Here is a 16,973-nt window from a genome sequence, read left to right as displayed (position 1 = left end):
GAAATATTATAATGTTATGTGTTATGTAAGTCTCACATAAATGGTTCTTTTAAAATTGATCACCAGAACCACATCTTCAGCAAAAATATACGTTCATGCAAGCATCATTGAAAGGGAAATTTTTTAGTTAGAAAATAAAGCCAGGTTTGTTTCTGATATCACAAGTATGACATGAGTTCATCTAAGATATAGGTAGTCAAAAGTCAGAACTATGAAAATCAAGATAACATGGGAAAATGCTGGATATGGTGTTTCATGTGTTGCTGTGTTCCTGCAATATAAAGTATAACGTGTAACAATAGGGAGGAAAATGGACTAAAATGTGATCAGCTACAAAAAAACTCAGCCCAAAAAGGGCGGGCAGGGGGGCCACCCTGCCAGATAAAGACATAACCATTGAAACTCAGTAAAGGGAATATACGCTACTTCTCTTTAGTTAGTTGAATGAAGTATATAGCATCCATTGATGGAAATGGCTGCCTACGTCTGTGTATATCTTCTACCACTGCACAACAAGTACAGAATCGTTAAGCTAGCAGGACAAATTGATCCTTCAAATTTTAAGATTCCAAGCTTATAATGATCTAGTTCCACACCCAGTTAGACCAATTGTTATGTAACCATTAAGAGGACCAAAAAAAGCAGAGTTTACATGAAACTCCTTTCGATGTGATGTCAGCCATCTTGCAAGAGTAAGACATTATCTTAACCGTAACTTTTTCCATGATAACACCTGCTTAGAACAGATTGAGAATAAAGAGAAATAAGAATGACATTTCTAGTAAATAGTACACAATAGAAACAAAACAGAGCCAAGCCAATAAATGGCCAAAAAGAATCACAAGATTAGCAAACCTTCCATGTAGATTTTGAATTCTTCACTTGTGTAGAACGAAGCATTTCGTATAATAATCCTTTACATAAAATATAAATAAAAACAAGAAATCAGTTAAAAAACCAAAAAATAATCAGCAACAAGATCACCCCAAAAGGATGCATGAAGATAGAAATAAAAAATAAAACGCATTTTAAATAATATAATAGCCTTGAAAGCGAAGGAACAACCAACACTAGATGAAGCCTAGGAAGAAAACCAAGGCTCCTCAATAAAAGCACTTACCTAGGGGCAGTGAAATTTCTAAGTTCAGGCATCTCCCCTTGACTATACTGGTGAAACAACCCTAAACTTCTACGAAGTGCAAAAATAAAAACTGCCTTTAACTTCTCATCCCTATTATGCATAATTCCATGGTGAAACACTCTTATACAAAATAATCAACCATAAGTCGAGAAAAAATTATCTCTTCTAGTCATAAGAAATACCATTCTTAAAATAGTTCTCAGCAACAAAAAAATACGAAAATACATATAATGCAAGCATATAGAACAGTCGCAGAACTAATGTTTGGCTTTGAGTTAGCATTGTTTTATGTCGAAGTCATTCGCATTCTTCATTTTTTTTACCAATGTTTTATATATCAAAATACACAAATGAAAGATATAAAACACAGCTCTGCAGTTTAGTTATGAAAAAAAATCACGATATCGTTTTTCTTTATCCAAATTTTTCCTTGTTTTTGAAGTACATTATTATCAAAATAAGAGGACTTCAATCTGAAAAATGTTAGTTGTGGAACCAGTCATTGAGAATCAACTTAACAGACGAACTAATTCCGAAAAAAAAATCAGTTGAAATTTCATGACTAAGTCAAACTATTACTAACGATTGTCAACGAGATGGATTTAGAAAAATGATCACAGAATATTGATGTCTGAGCATTAAACTAGATTGAAAAAGAAACTTCAAACAAAGAGATACAGAAAAAACTTACTTTCTTGTCTGATTTGCCTGAAATTCTTGTAGTCACCAGCGCTGGAGGAAGAGTCGGAATCTGAATAGGACATTGTTTGTGAATTCTCCGATTAGCCGATCCAGTGAAATGGAAAACCGGAGAGAGAGTCAGAGAGATCGTAGAGTAATCAAAGGAGAAAGGTGAAGAGAAACAAAGAGAGGGGAAAGAAATTTAGAATATTTTTTTTTGTACAGAGACTGTATTTTTCACTTTCGACAATTAGAAGTTTATTATTAGAATTTAATGATTCAATTAGTCGCATATTTTCATTTTTGTTTTATTTTAATTAATAATAATAAAGGTAAACTATATAAATAGTACTCTAACTTTTTCCAACTTTTGAAATTTGCATTACAATCATCAAACTTTAGTTCGTTTTCATTTTGGTCATTACCGTTACCTCCGTTAGTTTTTCGCTGACTTAACCCAGTTAACTTTCTGACGTGGCAGCTTCTTCTTCTTCTTCTACATCTTCTATTTTTTTCTTTTTTCCCCTTCTTTCTTCTTCTTCTTCTTCAAAGCAAACATCTTCAACTTCAAAACTCGATTCCAAAACTGACCCAATATGCAGGAGGGATGGGAGATAACAATTATCAAGCTGCAAAGATAAGTTGGGAACCTGCCTCAGCTTAAAACTTATTGAAGTAAGCTAGTGCAATTGCTCGTGTGCACAGTTGCTCGTGTGTTTGCTAGTTGTTGTTGCAGCTGATTACTGTTCATGGAGTTGATATAGTTAGGCTGTTAGTTGGTTAGGGTTGTTAGCAGCCATGTAACCGTATGAATGTATGAGTGTTATATAATGCATGTAAAGTGAAGTGTTAAGAAATAAGAAAAAAATCATTCTTTTCTGGTTGTGTAGTTGTTTAGTAGTGGTTACTCGTTCTCTCAACATGGTATCATTTGCTGTTGTATCCTAGGGTTTGTTTTCATTGTTCGTGCTGTTATGGATCAAAGCTATTCTTCCATAGCCACTTCAATGGAGTTTTCTTCAAGAAACACCAAAGTCTTCACTAATAAAAGGGTGAACGTGATTCTTGATGAAACAAACTTCATTCTCTGGAAACAACATGTGTTACTCATTGTGAGGAGTCATCATCTTGAACGAATATTGAATGGAACGATGATGCCTCCTCCAGAAACTGTGGTTGGTGAAGAAGGAGTTGCAGTTATCAATGAAGAGTATGAGGAGTTCCTGGCCCAAGATAGTGTGTTAGCGTCTTGGTTGTTGTCAACGGTCAGTCCTCACTTACTCCCTTAGTTTGTTGGTGTTGAAGCATCAGCTCAGGTATGGAATAAAGTCTTGCAATTCTTTGCTAATCGTTCTGTCACTGCTGTAATGAGTTTACATTACAAGCTTCAATCCCTCAAGAAAGGAGAAGATAGAATGCGAATTTATCTTACAAAGATGAAAGAAGTTACTGATGCATTAACTTCTTATGGAAGCCCAGTTCCCAGTGTCTAAACATGTTGCGAGCATCCTTAAAGGTCTTACAAGGGAGTATCAACCATTCATTGCAGTCATATCTGCTATGTGTGACTCACTGTCACTTGACAGCATCTACACCATGCTTATTAATGCTGAAGCACAGCTTGAGGGCTTCGATTAACAGCCTGAATCTATGCCTATTAGTGCTAATCTTGCATAAGGAAATGTCGAGTCTAATTCTAACAAGAATCGGGGAAAGTAAAAATATTGATCCAATCATTTATCCTACACACGTGAGAGGTCTCGTGGCAGAGGACGATAACGACCTAGAGTTCAATGTAAGTTATGTGGCAAGAATGGACATCTAGTCAGTCAGTGCTGGCATAGGTTCGATGAGGACTTCTCTGATATAACACTTGATGATCATATATCTGGTCCTGAAACCTCAAAAGTTTACTATGTTGTAAATGGAACTAATGACAGTGCATGTGGTTTTTGTAATCACAATAGCACGTAACGTAATGATAACAGGACTGCTGGGCAAAATCAGGCACATGTTGATTCTACTGGTTAAGATCAGTGGGTGATTGACTATAGTGCAATGTACCATGTTACTTCTAATGCAGCCTCGATCACTCATCACACGAATTGTAGCAATCTTGGTAAGTTGATGGTAGGGAATGGTGATTATCTATATGTTCATATAGTTGGAAAGGCTGAGTTGCCTGCTTCATCACGTACTTTGTCTTTAAGTAACATCCTCCATGTTCCCTTTATAACTAAGAACCTACTTTCTGTTTCTAAGCTTGCTAGGGATAATCATGTGTTTCTTGAGTTTCATGCCAAAACCTGTTGTATTTGAGAGGAAGTCACCAAGGTTGTGTTGCTGCAAGGTGAAGAGTGTGATGAGTTATATGCTTTCAAAGCCAGTAGTTCTCCAAAACAGAAATGGTGTAGCTAAAGTGCATACTGCCATTGCAGCTTCCAAGATATTTAAAATTTGGCATAGGCGACTTGGTCATCCTGCCTATGATACTTTTGTTAAAGTTTGTAAACAAATTGATGCAAAAACTATTCATGATGTTAATAAAAGTTGTGTTGCTTGTCATTTGGGTAAAAGTCATAAGTTGTCATTTCTTCGATCTGATAGTGTATATACTGAGCCATTCCAGCTTGTCTATTCTGATCTATGGGGACCTCCACATATTTCCTCAAATGGTTTTTAATTTTATGTGTCATTTGTTGATGCTACCACTCGATTTACATGGTTGTATTTGTTGAAAACAAATGTTGAAGTTGTTACAGTATTTAGGTTGTTCCAAAAGCTAGTTGCTACACAGTTTGGTGGAACAGTCAAAGCTCTTCAAATTGATTGGGGATGAGAGTTTCAACCAATGACAGATGAATTAAGCAAGGCTGGTGTTCTTCATCGACTTACCTGTCCTTATACTTCTGAACAAAATGGAGTGGTTGAATGAAAACACAGACATCTTGTTGAAATGGCCCTAGTTCTGCTTGCTCAAGCTTCCATGCCCATTAAGTTCTAATCATATGCTATTCAGGCCACTGTGCATCTTGTTAATAGGTTATCATCGAGAGTGTTGCATGATAAATCTCCATTTGAGGTGGTGTATAGCAAAACTCCATATTACAATGGACTGAGAGTGTTTGGTTGTAGATTTTTTCCACATCTAAGACTATTCTCACGTCACAAGCTTGAGTTTTGATCTTAGTTGTGTACATTTTTAGGTTACAGTATACAACATAAAGGATTCTAGTGTTTAACAAGTGATGGACGTGTTTACATTTCTAGGCATGTGGTGTTTAATGATAATGTATTTCCTTTTGCAGATAGTTTTGGTAGGAGTTCTGTTGCAGCTTCGAGTGGAAGCAGTCTCGGTCTCTTAAGCTGGTCACTGATGTCACTAGGTTCAGGACTCAACAACCTGATGACTACAGGTTGTCCACAAATGTCAGCAGCAGTTCATCAGGTAGATTGCAAATATTAGATGGTGCTCATGATAGGGAAGGAACTTAGATTGCTCCTGTTATTGATGCCGAGTTACCTATAGTTCCTACTTATGGTAGCAGTGGAAGTGTAGAGCATGAGATGGGCTCAAAACGACATACTGATAACATGTCCTTAAGTGATGTGCTGGAGTTCAACATGTTGATGACGTGGCTATAAGTGATGGTGCTGAAATCGAGATAAGTTGTGGCAACATTCACCCTATGATGACTCGGAGCAAATGTAGAGTGTTTAAAACCATCTATTTTTGACAATGTTCCATGAAATGTGCATGAAGTACTTAAGTCTTCAGAGTGGAAAGCAGCAGTTTATGAAGAATATAATGCACTGCAACGCAATAAAACTTGAGAGCTCACTAGGTTACCAGAATGAAGGAATGTGGTAGGCTGTAAATGGTTGTTCAGACTCAAAGAAAAATCCTGATGGCTCGATTCATCGTTACAAGGAACACTTGGTTGCTAAAGGTTTCTCACAAATTCCTGGCTATGACTTCAGAGACACATTCAGCCCTGTGGTTAAATTCACCACCTTGAATGTTATTCTTTCACTAGCAGTAACTAACAACTGGGCTCTATAACAAGTAGATGTAAACAATGCGTTTTTGAATGATGATCTTTAGGAGGTGGTCTTCATGCAACAACCACCAGGTTTGAACAAGCTGCTCCTGATGGAAGTAAGCTAGTGTGTCAATTGAAAAAGACGCTCTATGGGCTAAGAAAGACACTTGAGTTGCTATACCAAGCTTTGAGATAACTTGTTGAGTATTAGCTTTAAAGAGTCACGAGCTGAGTGTCTTTGTTTATCAAGAAGAAGGGTGTGCACTACATATATCTGCTGGTATATGTTGATGATATAATCATCACAGGCCATTCAAGTTTCGAGATAGATAAGTAGTTCAATTTCTAAGTGACAAGTTTTCACTAAAGGATATCGATCAACTTTCATACTTCCTGGGCATTAAAGTCAAACAAACAAGTGAGTGCCTTGCTTTGTCACAAAAGAAGTTTGTTATGGAGCTTCTGGAGAAAGCTAACATGTTGAAGCTTCTTCTACACCAACTCCCATGGTGGCAGCCACCAAGTTACGTTGTGATGATGGGGAACTTATTGCTGATGAACACAATTATCACAACATTGTTGGAGGATTGCTTTAGTGTGCCACACAAGGCCTGATATTGCATTCTGTGTAAACAAGTTGCACAATATATGCATGCACCACGATAGTCGCGTATGATTACAACAAACGAATTTTGCGTTACTTCGTTCGCACGATGAACTTGGTCTGGTATTCACTGCTACTAGGACTGAGTCAAGGTCGCTGCCTTTGCAGATTAGATTGGGGCGGTAACCTTGATGACAGAAGATCAGTGTTTGGGCATAGTGTTTTTGTTGGCAACAATTTTGTTGCTTGGAGCTCGAAGAAACAAAATCTATATCTCGTTCTACAATAGAGGTTGAATCAAAGTTGCTGACACTGCATCAGATGTGGCCTGGATTGGAGCACTGCTTGCAGAACTTGGTATCTGTTAGAAAGAAGAGTCAGTCATATGGTGCGATACACTAGTGTTATGGCTATGAGTATGAACCCTGTCTATCATACTCATACCAAACACGTTGATCTTGACATACATTTTGTTCAGAAAAGTTACAGCAAACCAATGCGTTTCAATTATGTGCCTGCTACTCATCAGATTGATGATGGTCTGACCAAGCTATTGGCTCGAAATACCTTCGAGGAGTTTCATGAAAAGTTGTGTGTGAAGTTGTGTTGAAGAGCAAGAGAGAAGAAAAGTAGGGAGAGTGTTGAAGTAAGCTAGTGCAGTTGCTCGTGTGTACAGTTTCTCGTGTTTTGCTAGTTTCAGTTGCAGCTGATCACTGCTCATGGAGTTGCTGCAGTTAGGCTGTTAGTTGGTTAGGGTTGTTAGCAACCATGTAACCGTATGAATGTATGAGTATTATATAATGCATGTAAAGTGAAGTGTTAATAAATAAGAAAGAAATCATTCTTTTCTGGTTGTGTAGTTGTATAGTGTAGTGGCTACTCGTTCTCTCACAAACCTCCATGAATAAATAAACATGTCTGTGAAGAGTTGGCATTTGAAGAGCTTAAGCCCACAAACACTTCACCAAGTTACTTGAATAAGAAAACAATGGATCATTAGGCCTGGAACTACTAAATTGACTCAACCTAATCTCTAGTCTCTTTGAGGTTGCCTCATAATCATCCACAATGTAACTCTTCCCCATTGTTTAGTACCAAATTGAGAAATGATAGATTTATGGCTTTAACTGATGCCAAGCTACCTACATCAATTCTCATATGGTTCTCACTCAAATCATCATGCGTTATCTTTCAAGGTATCAAATTCCACACAACAATACCACTTTCACTTTTATCCAATCTAAGAGAACCCCAAACTAACTATTCCCCAATACATTAACTTTAAAACTACTAGGAACCATAATAAAATCCAAACCATCACCGTTTCCATGGGACATTAAAGAAAGAGTAAGTTGAAAAAGAAGAAAGTTCATGACTTTACCTTCAACAAGCTTGATGGGTTCTTGTACATCACTGCCCAAAACACCAATTCACTGAGTCGGTGAGTTGAATCTAAGAACCATCTCTACCAACACATGAATCACTATATAAAACAATATTGGACTCAAATTTTGGATCTTTATCAAAACTTTTGAAATAAAAGTGAACTCTGCTTGCAGCCAAGATTTGAAGAAGAAAATAGACAAATCAAGGCTATGAGGTATCTAGAAATGAAGAAGCTGCCCCCTTTGAAGTGGGAAAGAGCTGGAATATGAGCTTGGTTATTTCATTTCTTTGTTGGTTTACAAAGATAAGACAGATGATTTCATTTACAACAATTGGGTTTGTTTCTCTTTTTCCCCTTATTTTTTAGTTTAGGCTTGTGTGTGAAGAACCAGAGGTAAGAAAGTAAAAGAATATTGAAGGTTAGGTTGGAGGTTGTGAAAATTAAATATTTACTCGTTTTGCAAAGTCTTATAACTCTCACTATATCCTCTTTATCTCTCTCATAGTTGATGCTGAAGATGATTGATTTGAAGATGAAGAAGAGAAAAAACATAAGGAGGAAGAAAAAGAAGTTGTTACGTCAAAAATTAACAAGGTTAGTGTCACGTCAGTAAAACTAACGGGAGGTATGGTAGGGCCCAAATAAAAACGAACTAAACGTTCGATGATTGTATTGCAAGTTTCAAAATTGAGTGACCAAAATGCAAGCGCCTTAAAAGTTTGGGGTCTATTTATATAGTTTACCCTAAAAATAATATGATATTATCTTATGATGACACATCAATGTTATCATACATAGTTAAATAAAACTAAAATATTAATACCTGTTTGATTTTTAAAATATTTTTATTTTATTTTCTGTTTTTTAAATAATTTCTATTGTCAATTTTTTAAAAATTAGAAAATATTTTAAAAAAGGTGTCTCATTAAAAACATCTTTTACTAACACAAGGTTAGAGTCCTAAAAGAAAAAGAGTATCTAATAATTCATTAATCAAGATGAAACCATGTCAATCTTTACATATTAGCAATAACCTCATGGCAACAACCAATAATAGAGATACACCCGAACAAATTGCCCATTGAACAAAGTTGAGTGCCACGCGATTAGCCTATCTACGTACAAAAACTACATTACAGCTCTTAAACCGTGAATAATTCTCACAATAGAATCCATATGAATCCCTAATGTAGGTTCTCAACAGCCATACAACTGTATTTATTAACTACTAACGCAAAATCTAGCTCAAAAAACGTCATGTCGTCATTCCTCTAAATCCAAGTTGGCAGCCGCTAGATCTTGACGCTCAAGAAGTCTAAAATCAAAACAGCCTACAGTTGGGATACCTACACCTCCTCGAACAACACCTTGACCATCTTTAGCGATAACTCCTAAAGCCGCAGTTTTGACGATGGATCGAACGTCCCATCTGGATTGAGCTAAAATAACAATAATTAAAATATATTTGATATCTATTTTTTTTAAATAGAATGAACGATAGTCATTACGTAATTATATTCAAATATTTGTTAAAAAAGTTCATTACATAATTTAATATTGAGTTATACAAAGTAAAACAATAAAGTTGATAAAAAATTATAACACGAAATTATTTTTAGTTTTAATAATATATAATTAAGCATATTGGACATCAATTAAATTAAAAAGTACACAAAATATTGTTGTAAACAACACACACAAAGTATTGTTTAAAACAAAATATGTTTAGTGGTATACATGGCCCTCAAACTTTTTGGGGAACTAGTGTAGCTCTTAAAGTTTTTTTTGCACTCAATATGATCCTTAAACTGAGGAAAAATCAATTTAATCATTGACTAACAGAATCAAATGATGACATTCACGACACTTATAGACAATTCATAAAGCTTACATGACAATCTACATATTGATGATAGTTCACGATACTATTGTGGTAGTACATGATAGTGTTGGTGTAATATGGGCTTAATTCACTTTTTGGCTAAGTTCAAGAGCCTAATTGATTTTTTAGAGAATTTAATGAGTTAATTAATTATTTAAATTTAAATATAAATATAAATAATTATTAAGATATTTAATATATTAAATATAAAATATTAAAAATTAAATTATTAATAAAATAGTAAAAGGACAAATTGAGTGTAAAATAGTTCAAGAAACATATTAATATTGTGCAAATATTTAAGGGTTTCAAATATCATCATGTCAAAAATTATTGTTAAAATGATTGAATACATGCAAGTTAATTTAAAAAAATAATGATTGTTAATATTATTGTTATTTTTTCTTCAAAAAAATTTAAAAATTTTACATCTTGTGTTTTATTGTTTTTCAAATTTCTAAAATATATTAATAAAAATACTGAAATATTTTTTATGTTTTCATTTTAATATTTTTATTTTTATTTTCTAAAAATTATTTTTTTAATTTTACAACAAGCATATTTTTTAATATTTTTTTATTTTCTAAGAAAATAAACATGAAATATATGTTATTTCTTGTAACACCCCAACCCGTACACGACCCGGATACGAGTCTGAGATGTCACATTGACTTTTTAAAATAATATTTTTACAAAGTAACAAAACATTTGAACTTATATTAAGAAAATACCATAAAATACTATTAAATTATGCTTCATTATAAAATTTAAGGCAAAAACATATTTATGAACAGTACTATACGGTATGAACAGTACCATGAATAGTAAATATTTCGAATATAAATTGTATATCGATGTACTGCTACAGTACTTTCGTAAAACGTACATAAAACTCGTAAAAATTTAATCGTTCATTACTATACATTTACTATTTATATTTATACGTTTAAAACATTACAAAAATTGATCAGAGCATACCTACTAAACGACTCTATTTACATGCCAACACATATATCACATAAACATACATTGTGTAAGGTTCTTCTGATCTGATCTTTGAACAGAAATAGTTGTTACTTTGAACTTAACTTTGATCCTCCTGCTTTTCAGTACATACGTGTAAATCACTTACACGCTAAGTCATAGACTTAGTGAGGCATAAACATAGTATGATGCATTTCTCATAAATATAAACATGCAATCTATGAATTCAAACATATCACCTATGATTCAGTATACATAATAACATATGATAATACAAACACTTTTAAGACCTCTTTAACATATAATATAACTGAACATTTCTATACATTCCATGGACAAATATATCATTTCACACAGAGCACACATAGTATCATATCAATTGATTTATTTACTCTCTTTAAAGACCATGTATTAGCCCATGTATACTTTTGAGAGCTTAAGGTATGTGAGTACATTGAGGTTGTGCACAATTATGTTGTCACCACAGCTCGTATAAAAGTACCGAAGGACCAGTCTATAGATTCCGAAGAACCTAGGTAAACAGTCCATATGTCCCGAAGAACATAGGTGAACAGTCCATATGTCCCGAAGAACATAGGTAAACAGTCCATAAGTCCCGAAGAACATAGGTAACCCTCGACCCTTGGCATGCCAACTATACCCCTAGCTCTCATATCACATAACATGGGCATTATCATTTATAGCAGTTCACATATTCACATCAATTATTCATACCATTCCTCTTATAAACACATATTTTATTTTCAGTCAAGTATCACATGTACGTGTAATCATTGACCTTATAATCACATGTTCTTTCTCTTCTGTCACATACCATATGTATGTAAACATATATCTCATATCATATAACATGTATCACATAGGTTCATATCATGTAACAACATAACACATGTTCATGTAATCACATAGATCGTATCATATAACTTATATTATTTCTCATGGGTTCATGTAAACATGTATATCACATCATATGGTTTATATCTTCATAACACAACATGTATTCCCATCAATTATATAAACACATATACTCACATAACTTGTGTCAAATCATGTAAACACATATACTTATGCAAGCATTGTAAATCAAATAACATTTTCGGAGTCACTTTGTACCATAATAACTCCGTTACTGGCTCATCGCAAGCCAATGTTTATTCTATAATATAAGTAGAATTAAATTGCACTCACCTATATTTCATTGCCTTTCCCTCGATCAATCTTACTTGTCATTTGTTCTGGAATTCGTTTAGGCTCAATATCTACATAAACATAATTTCGAGACGATTATCATAAGCATACCTTATAACTTGATATTAATAACTCAGGCTAATTTAATAAACAAATTTTAACTTTTCCTTTAAGAGTGTACCGATTCACTATGGGTGCATCGGTGCCCAATTAGGTTCGAAATTCCCATGTATCGATGCACCCTTAATGCATCGATGCACCTTCAAAATTTATCTTAGTGCATCGGTACCCACTCATAGTGTATCGATGCACCTGTCCAAAATAGGTTATTTTCACCCGAAATTCATCAATACTTCACCCAAATTTTCATGTATAAAATCCTTATCATGCTACTAAACTCATCTATAACAACTTTAACTAATTTCTATCATTCCAACACTTTATAATCTCCCATATTTCATCCAAATTCTAAGGCTAAGAATTATACCAAATTTTCCATGTTATTCAAACTAATTCTAACACTTCTAACTTCTTATTCTCATATATGACAAGTCAAATTCATCCTCAAATTCATTTAAACATTCTTATTCAAAATTTCACTTAAAAACCCATTTTCTTTAATCTTTCATAACTCCTTTATCTTTTGATTTTAAGATAACTTAAGTTTCCTTAAGTTTAACTATCATCTAATGATCAAAACCCAAACTTTAAATCAACAATAATCACTAAATAGAAAATTCACCTTTACTTGAGTGTTTCACGTTGGAGAAGAATAAGAGTGAAGATATTTCTGGAGAAATCTCTCAACCTTATCCCCATATATATCATTATCTTATTCATTTCTAATCAAATGACCATTTTACCCTTTAATTCCTTTAATAATTACTAGAACTTTTAGGATTTATTTCCAAATAAATCATTGAACTATTCAACTATTCTACTTTAATCACCATATTCTGAATTTTTTCAATTTAGTCACTAACCCGTAGTTTGGGATGTTCATTTCTAGAATTAAATATATGCAATATAATTTTTAAAAAAATAATTAAATGAAAAATAACCCAAAAGTTAATTAAATATTAAATGCATAGTTTACCCATATTATTATATTATTTATTATTATTATTATTATTATTATTATTATTATTAAACAGACGTAAAGGGCAAAGGCAAGTTGATCTTATAATGACATTGATGGGATTCGATGAAGCTCAATTGAACAACCGAATAATTTGCCAAGAGGGGGTGAATTGGCTTTTTGAGTTTAGGGAGTAAGGAGTAAAAAGATGAAACAATTTTCACAAGGATCTATAGTTGTTCAACTTCTCAACCAAGTCTACATCCACTACCTAAGTTCAGCACTTGGATTTTCTAACAAATTCACTAATTTGTTCTTTCTTTTATCAATAAAAGAGATAACATTTACAACTCCCTAGCTTTTCAAGGCTAAGCTAAAACCACTATAAAATCACTAATTCACTTAGGATATTATAACAATTCACTAATTTTTTTCTTTCTTTTTCCAAGACAAATAGATGACCTTTACAACTCCCTAGGTTTTCAAAGGCTAAGATAGAACCAATCCCCTTTACAAGTTTAAAACAAGAAAACTTCTTAAAGGTAGGGTGTTTACAAGATTTAAGCTCACAAGAAAACAATTAAAAGATTTGCAATGAGCTCAAAAACACTGATATTTACAAGTGAAAGTAAAATAAAAATGAAAAGCTCTTCTCTTGTATTTGTTTGCTTGGATAGGTGTTGTCCAACATTCTTCAAGTGTCCTCAACTTATTTTTATATGTTGGAATGAGTTTGTGGCCGTTTATAGCCTTTAGGGATGTTTTGGAGCCGTTGGGGATTAATTTTCTACAAAATAAAACTGCCCAGAATATGGAGTATCGGTACTCCTTTAATGATTATCAATATTACCTTTTTAAAATTTAAATAAACTAGTCTTTGAAGACCGTTGGGCTTGACCAATATCGATACTATGCTTCATAGTATCGATACCACTATGTAAAGTAGTATCAGTATCCCTTTGGGTATCAATATCTATTTTGCATTATGGAATTTGAGCAATTTGGAAAATAACTGGTAGTATCGATACTACCTAAAGAGTATTGATACTTCTCTTACATGTGGTATCAGTACCACATGAACAATATCAATACTGTTACGTACCTAGAAAAATTGTTTTGTGCTCAAATTCTAATTTAATGGACTTTGAATTATTTTTGAAACTTTGAACAAATTCAATCAAGTCCAAAAACATTTTGTCTTAATTTGTTATATCAAAATATTATAAAACATGGTTCAACATACATTTTGTTGACTTTTTATTTAGACTTAAGGATTATCTTTGCCTCTCTAGTAGGTATGATTTATCACTTTCGTCTCTATCGTATTTTCGCATCAATTTAACCCTCAAAATTGCTTAATTGTATCATCATATATCCTTCCCTTAACTTAAAATCCTAAACCATAGTTCTATTATCTCTAAACCATAACCTAACTTATGATTTATAATTTAGAGTTTTAAATTAGGTGCATGGTATAGAATGATACAATTGAGCAACTTTGAGTACAAGACAATGTATGATATGAATGTTATATTCAAATTATACTGGTAATAGAGTAAGCAGTGATGGGAATGGAGTAGAAAAGAGGAACAAAGGAACACCAGAGTCCAACACCATCACATAGTTACATGATCATCAAAATAAGCCAACATGAATAACATCATACCCAACATGGTCATCATCTACTCCTTTCGATTAGTTATTAAATTTATTGACATTTTCTATTCTAAAATTTTATTTGTGTTCGCCCTAAATTAAAATTTTATGTTACATATCGTCTAATTGCATGGGGCTTATGGAGTTAAAAAATATGGGGCAGGTTGCAGTTAACATGGATACTGAAAGTATGGGCCTATGTTTGGTGGGCGTAACATATGAAGATGGTCCAATTGAGGCGGGAGTGAACGGTGTAAATGTGACCGAGAGTGACTCATCGGTGAATTCTCAATCGGTGGGTGAGAATGGAAACTGCATTCAAGATAATAGGGCTCAGTAAAGGATTAATTTTGGTTAAATGTATAATAAGATATATAATTTTTCAGTTGACATAATTATACTTATAAAACTTTAATTTTGATTCAATTATACAAATAAAAATTTAATATTAATTTAATTATACATATTCTAAAAAATAATTTATATATTTATTTTCATATTCTCTAGATATAATTATAAAATGGTATTATATTAATAATAAATTTAATTATTTATATAAATTAAATAAATTAAATATTTATAGAATTGTATAAAATCAATGTACATGTATGATATTATCCGCTTAATCAAGTATATAAAATTCAGATATTTATTGAAAAATAATACCTTCAATTTCGAATTAAGCAATCCATAAGATGTGGGCTTATTGTTTTCATTTTTCTTAAATGTACTATCCCCAAACAACAATATATTATTTATATCAAGTTGTCATTTAAAATATTTTTACCGTTTAATTTTTAAATTTAAATTGGCATCTCATTTATCTTAAATTGTTAATTCCGTGAAAATAACAAATTGATGAGTAATCAAAACACACCACATTACCCTTTAATTTTAATATTTATTATATGAATAAATGAAATTTAATTAAACAAAAAATAAATAATACGACAAAAATACTTTTTTTTTTACCTCTATCGTAGTATTACCTTCCTTTTTCCCAACGTAACATCCCTCTTTTCCCTTTATTCACTATGTACCCCAATCTCTCCAACTTTCTTTACCCTCTCCATCACTCCCTCCAACTCCATTGATATTGTATACCCCTACTCCTTGCTATTCACCTCATTCTCCTTTCAAAAAGACCACCAAAATTCAACACCGAAGATAATGATGTTGTGCCTAGGGGGTGTAAACGAGCCGAGTCGAGCTCGAGTATTGCTGAGCTCGACTCGACTCGAAAACTTTGAAATGAAGCTCGACTCGACTCGAAAACTCGCGAGCTTAAAATTTTCAAGCTCGACTCGAACTCGAAATCCTAAACTGAAGCTCGTGAGCAGCTCGAAAAGGCTCGAAATGAAAAAAAATTATTAAACTTAACTCGATTGAAGCTTCAAACTCAAACTCGAACATGAACCTTAAATACAAGAAATCTTACTGTATTTTTTTTTAATAAAAAAATCAATACATAAATATTAATATTATTAATAATTTATTTCTAAAAAAATAAAATCTTAATATATTATATTTTCAAGCTGCTCACGAGCTTTTCGAGTCGAATATCGAGTAGCTCGTTTCGGCTCGTTAAGAACTCGAGTCGAGCTCGAGATCGAGTCGAGTCCATTCGATCCGAGTATTTATCGAGCTTTGATCGAGTCAATCTCGAGTAGCTCGCGATCTGTCTCGTCTCATTTACGGCCCTAGTTGTGCCAAAAGCATTAACCCCATTATAAACCATGTCATGTTTCAACTTTTTGCCCCTCTTAATCGTTATCTATGTGATCTTTTGTAGATTGAAATTGGTTCTAAGCCAATGCAGGATGTTGCTCCTTGCCGAGGCAACCGAACCCCTCGACTTTTACCACTGATTTGTTTCAACTTCTTTTCCTTGAATTGGATGATGGAGATGAGGACAAGCCAGAGGAGGTGGGATCGAAAATAACGATAAAAGTGGGGTGATGACCATATCATACCCAAATCGAGCATCTTGTATTGATGGGTTAGCTACTTTGTTCGGCGGCGACCCACAAAAAAATAGAGGTGATGCCAGTAAACGTGTTTCTAGCAATGAGATGTTGTCGTTGTTTATAGGAAGAAATCTTAGTTTCTTAACATGGACCTGACAGGGCGATCGTTGAAGGAGTTGTTTAAGAGAGCCAAACGTCGGTTTTAGATTGACCATAGTTTCTCTCTGATTCGTAACCATAACTGACACTGGAATGGAGCTTCGCATCTCCTCACGCTTGATTCCCATCAGGATTTTTTTTTTGGATATAGGGGAAAGAGAGGTGTTGGAGTTGAGAAAGGA

The 16,973-nt window shown here is 33.5% G+C and overlaps 1 long non-coding RNA gene across 1 annotated transcript; it reads right to left on the bottom strand.

The window, feature by feature from the left end:
* Positions 1–482: 482 nt before the first annotated feature.
* Positions 483–2,023, bottom strand: LOC120114379. Its single transcript, XR_005515390.1, has 3 exons — positions 1,833–2,023; positions 856–914; positions 483–733 (listed from the first exon to the last, which is right to left on the bottom strand). It is a non-coding gene; the product is annotated as an uncharacterized LOC120114379 (long non-coding RNA).
* Positions 2,024–16,973: the final 14,950 nt, after the last annotated feature.

Source organism: Hibiscus syriacus, unplaced genomic scaffold (genome assembly GCF_006381635.1).
Source record: "Hibiscus syriacus cultivar Baekdansim isolate YM2019G1 unplaced genomic scaffold, ASM638163v2 tig00110223_pilon, whole genome shotgun sequence".
NCBI lineage: Eukaryota > Viridiplantae > Streptophyta > Magnoliopsida > Malvales > Malvaceae > Hibiscus > Hibiscus syriacus.
This window is presented reverse-complemented; position numbering and strand designations above follow the sequence as displayed.